The sequence below is a fragment of the Biomphalaria glabrata genome, chromosome 2 (assembly GCF_947242115.1).
Source record: "Biomphalaria glabrata chromosome 2, xgBioGlab47.1, whole genome shotgun sequence".
Classification (NCBI taxonomy): Eukaryota; Metazoa; Mollusca; class Gastropoda; family Planorbidae; genus Biomphalaria; species Biomphalaria glabrata.
In genome coordinates this window covers 10549302-10555301 of record NC_074712.1, presented here as the reverse complement: position 1 = coordinate 10555301, position 6000 = coordinate 10549302, and positions in this window count along the sequence as shown.

The following is a 6000-nucleotide window of genomic DNA, read 5'->3' as shown; positions in this document are numbered from 1 at the left end:
ATCTATAGTTGGCATATGACGCTTTCGACCGGAACACTTTGAATGAAACAGCCAGCCTGGCAACGTTCCCCACCACAAACACACAATTTCCTGGCTCTTAAATTCTAGAAGCCCTCCCCCTTTATTTTGTCTCATCCTTCCATCGACATGATCGCAACCCGCTAATTTAGACTATGCACACACACACACACTGCTTTGGTCAATCAGTTAAAGCCCTGTTGTTGTTGTTTTTTAAAGAGGACTTTAAATTTATTATGACAGCATTTAAATTGATAATTGGATTAAATTTAAAGGAAATCCTAAAAATAACAGTTTTCAAAAGAGTTTTATAGTACAACTCTTTCGCCAAAAAAAAAAACTACAAAAAATAATAATAATAATAATAAAAATATGTGGAATAAAATATGCAAAAGAAGTCTATTCATGGTCAGTCATATCTAGACCAGGCATAAACAGAAAAAAAAGAGGGAAAAGAGACAGAGGGTATATGTTTGAAAGAGAGAGAGAGAGTAAGAAACTGCTGAGTGCCCTTTTCGGCAGCAAGAATCAGGATCAAAACATTCAGAGAATCCTGTGGATATAATCTATTTATAATTCAAACAAGTCAAAGATTTATTTGTGTTTCTTATAAATAAAATACAAATCCTAATGTCAAAGACTAACAGACAGAATGAATACAAACCAAGAGTATCCTGTAATTAGTCTAAATGAAAGAGGCTTACTTCAACAGATGACAATATCGACCGTTGACAGATTAAAGTGTCACTGCGTGCAATCCTTAATAACCGAATAAATGTAGGAGACTGAGTACTCGGCTAGACCGAGACCATTCGTAACAGAAGCCCTGAACACTGACCTGCGACGTCGCAACCTGTGAGTTCTTTAGACCAATAGCTCGTAGCCACTGTCAAGAGCTGGCCACAGGTTGCGAAGTCGCAGGTCGGTGTTTAGACCTACTATGTAACTATAACAATCGGTCTCGGCTACGCCGTTTTCACGTTTGATACGATCAAAAAAAAACATGGAACCTTTAGCTATGGGAATAATTAATAGAGACAAATTAGCAAGAATTTATCATTTGTGAGTCTTGATTACATCACTTCGCCTGTTAAAGACAGAATGCGGTGAACGTATTTTAGATGGTTGCCTGGTCTTGTGGTACGCGCTCTGGACTGTCGTTCCGTTGTCTTGATGTTCCATGGTTCGATCCCTGCCCGCTGGCATTCCGCGTCATCCTGCGGGAGGTTAGGGCTAGGATATCACTATCTTGAAATCTGAAGGAACATCCGAAACATTTTACAACAAACACTGTAGAAATAAATATAATAAAAGTCATGTATTTATCATTAGAGACAGGGTTATTGTTTGTCGGCACTATTATTAATATCTTAAAAGTAAAGAAATTCTTTTTGTCCTTGCAATCTATGAGATGAGGTAAAGGTCATCTGTTTCTATGCCCGACGGTTAACAAGGACAAGGGTCTCATGTGGCTAGCACAACGAAAGACCGCCTTAACTTTCCCCAACTAGTGTCAAGTACTTATAATAGCTGGGTGGACTCAGAGGCGTCCTAAAATTTCCAAAATTTAAAATATCAATCTTCACAGAGATAGGAACCCGAGATCCTATAGTTCGGTAGCCAAGCAATTTATCTCTTAGCTACCACGCCCCAAAATTAAGTATAGAAATAGATATAAACTGCAGTATTAAGAAAATGGAACTATAAAGCAAGCAATTCATAAACTGTTAATTATTAGGCAATTTAGTTTTAGGATCTTTCAAAAACCTGCCAAAAATAATCGGATATAAACATGTATAAAAAACATACATTCTTGTTGGTTTTCATCTGTAACATCTCTATAATGTTCCTTCCTTTGATATTTCTACTTCAGCTATCATGATAGAAATACATAGAAACCGGTTATTTGAAAGCTAGCACTAATTAGAAACACTGATATTAATGTCGATTGTGTAATGAAGCAGATACTTTGCGAACTAATCTTAATGTAAATAGTGCTGAGAGAAATAGTTTTCCTACAGGATATCATGACACTCTATAAATCAAAAGATTTGTTTTCCTTAGTGAAAGGAGAGACAGACAGACTGAGAGATATGAAGGAATGATAATTAAATGTTTAAATTTTTTTAAAAAGTTACACGCAGAAATATTTGTAATGAAAATAATGGTAGCAATAGAAATAATTTAAATTGCTATAGAGTTTCTCAAAGTCAATGTTTCTGTCTTGTGTCTGATTCTTAGCCAGTTTCTCTTTCCATCACAAGTTCACTCTTACGCTCCCTCTCTCTCTCTCTCTCTCTCTCTCTCTCTCTCTCTCTCAGACACACACACACTCACTTCAACTTATGCCCTTCTCCCTTTTTTTCGCTCTCTCCCTCTTTCGCTCTCTCCCTCTTTCTCTCTCTCCCTCTTTCTCTCTCTCCCTCCCTCCCTCCCTCTTTCTCTCTCTCTCCCTCTCTTTCTCTTTCTCTCCCTCTCGCTCTCTCTCTCTCTTTCTCTCTCTCTCTCTTTCTCTCTCCCTCCCCCTCTCTCTCTCTCTCTCTCTCTCTCTTTCCCTCTCTTTCTCTCTCTCTCCATCTCTTTCTCTCTCCCTCTCTCTCTCTCTCTTTCTCCCAATCTGTCTCCCTCTCATTCTCTCTCTCCCTCTCTCCCCCCTCTCTCTCCCTCCCTCTATTGATATTTTAAGATCACGTTTTAAAAAAATCTTCATATTCTGAAAAACACGCGTCAATAGATGTATAAAAACCCATATAAGTATTTGTAAAATATTCACGCGTTTTACTGACCTTGACAGTGACTGCCGCTGCCATGATGCGCATTCTTGTCAGTGACTCCATATTAACGAGAACTCTCCTTCCCATACCAAGCGGTCTGACAGCCACGCGACCTGGACCTAGACAGTTTTTTAACGTGACCATCACCAGAGTAGAGCTGTCTTCAATACATATCCTGTAGACAAACTCAACCTCTGTATCGTTACATTGAAACACTTGGAGTTTTACAACTGTGACATTATCATTACGGTGACGCTGCATTACCATAAAACTAGTATTTTTATGCCCAGAATCAATTAAAGTGTTTGCTGAATGTTACAGATCTATTTGGAATGGTGTTCTTGTCAAGTGGGAGCAATACCGAGTCAGACTATTTGAAATAGCGTTTTAACATGTATGGATATTTCCTATGTTTTCCTAAACTGCTTTTACTAGGCTGTTTAGGGAACACTGTTGTGTGCGGTAAGTTATGATGGTATGTATGTTCTATGTCTCATTCTGTTTTCATAGCGCCTTAACCTTAGAGCATGTTCGTTTAACACACACATACGCACACACATACACAAACTCACCCTTTCAGCTGTAAATCCTTATATGGCTTCTTTAACGCTAGATAAAGCAAATTATTTTCATCATTACAATTATTTTAGTTCATCGTAACTCATAATCTGGGGTTGCTAGCATCAAGAATGGTTAATGGAAAAAATAAATTAACAGATGACTCTTTAACAGAGTCCTATAAAGAACTTACTTCTTAAATCTTTGTAGTTAAGAATCCGTCTGGGTTTGTTTTTTTAATCGATTTGGGGAAATATACAGTCTGCAATAAAATATTTCAGTAAGAAAATGAATTCTTTGCAGACGGACAAAACTTCAAAAGCACATTTTCATCGGTGCAAACATTTTAACCAAAAACATTAAAGCCTAGAAAATAGTATTTTAAAAAATTATTTGTAGGGGTCTTCGAATGAAGGAAATTATGGTTTGTTCGTCATGTTTGGATTCCAAAGACTGAAAGAGATTGTGAAAATCCTTTTACCAGATTTTTTAACCGTGTTAATGAGAGGGTACATCGGCTACTTTCAGTCCCCTGGAAACCAAACCAATGTTGTTTTTTACGCAAAATATTCGAACCTATTTTTTTTTACAAATACACTATTTAAAAAAAATAGAATATTAAAAAAATACTGTATTACATAGACTCAAAGCTTATATGATGGAAATAGCAGCACAATAACTTTCAATACTCAATATTGCAAGATTTATATCTCTTTTTGTATATAAAACAAAATTAATTACTAACCACTGATTAATTATCTACTTGTTTTTTTTTTGTTTTTTTTAAATTCATGTATTGTCTTCGACAATGAATAATTGTACAAAGTTTCAACTTAATCAGAGAATGGGAAGTGGGAGAAATAACGTGTTCAACAGTTGTACCAGACAGACAGAGTGAGTTGAGGTAAGTAATATGACTTAAAAGACCAATGTCGAATCTATTCCTATAAGGCTAACAAATGCTAAGACCTTTAAGAAAGGCATATAGAAATTAGATTTTTTTTTTTCAAGTAGCATCTATATAAGTTAGCCAGTTTTTTGAGTGATGACTATTGGTTAAACCAAAGATATTCTAAATTCCAATGCTCACAATTACTTCAATCCTATTAATAGATCGATGAAAATTTCAACCTTAATGTTTGTGGTTCTGAAATTTCAAAACCTGAAAAGCTTACCTAACTGCGGACTCACAGAGGCCACACATGAGTTTGTGTGAAACACTAACTACCTTTTTTTTTACCTCGTTAAGTGATCAATCTGTCTCTCAATCGCTCTTCTTTGCTCTGCCTTCCTCTAACTGCCTTCCTCTAACTGCCTTCCTCAAACTGCCTTCCTTTAACTGCCTTCCTCAAACTGCCTTCCTCTAACTGCCTTCCTCTAACTGCCTTCCTCTAATTGCCTTCCTCAAACTGCCTTCCTCTAACTGCCTTCCTCTAACTGCATTCCTCTAACTGCCTTCCTTAAACTGCCTTCCTCAAACTGCCTTCCTCTAACTGCCTTTCTCTAACTGCCTTCCTCAAACTGCCTTCCCTAAGCGTTCACTTCTATAAATTAAAAAAAAAAAAAACGAGAAAAACATAACAAATACAAAGCTGACATTAAGCGTACTTGTAGGCCTCTTTATTAGTTTAGATCAGCGATGTAATTACATTTGTAATAGATCTAGACTAGAAATAATTTTAAAAAATGCATTTATAAAAATTAATAAAAAAAAAAAGGGGAACGACCTAATTTCGAGCATGTGGAGTAAAACCTTCTCATACTTTTCAAGCCAACACGGTAACCACTCTACTAGCGTAGAGTCTATGAACACGGAGTTGTATATCTATTGTTTCTATTTCATGTTTGTGTTCACTAAGCCTGAGACGTCAGGGGACTAATTCAAAATATACCAACACTTCAGTCAAGTACTATTTCTTTCATTGTTTGAGATACCAAACAAAGTAAATTTTTACCAATAGTTAATTAACTAATTGGATACTTTTTTAAACTTGATTCTTGTGTTGTCAGGTAAAAGAAATAATTGTGCGAAATTTCAGCTTGATCCGAGATTGGGTATCGGAGAAATCACGGGTACAAACTTTTGGCCAGACAACCACACAGAGTGAGTTGATAGAAGCTTTGTAAAAAAAAAAAACAACTTTTAACAATCAATAGTTACCGGAAAGTATAAATTCAAGCAAGACCAAATTGATTTCTATGTCCGTTTCAGGAAATAAAATTCTATGTCGAAGTGCCAATAGTTAATTACTTTGTCATTATTTTGTGAAAAAAACATTTATTGCTTTCCCTGTTGTTACGACTTCGCTATTTTTATTGAAACGCCGATCAAAAAGTAAAAAAACAAAAAACTTGTTAAATTGTCGTCTGCTACCACTGTTATTTGTGGCGGGAATTGCTATGCTCTGCTCCTAACAATTAACTGTCTCTCACGTCACGGATCCGTACAACGAACAGCTGAGTTCAAGGCACGTGGCGCTAATCAATGCCCTTCTAACGTCTGCTGGAAGGCTAATGAACCAGTCAGCGCCAAGTTTACAAACTTGAATTTGCATGTTGTCTTCGTTGAACTGCGATGGTTGAATTAATTTCACATTTTATTCATACTGTTTTATCTTTACCTTTGCCTTTACCTATCCCTTAGTCTGTT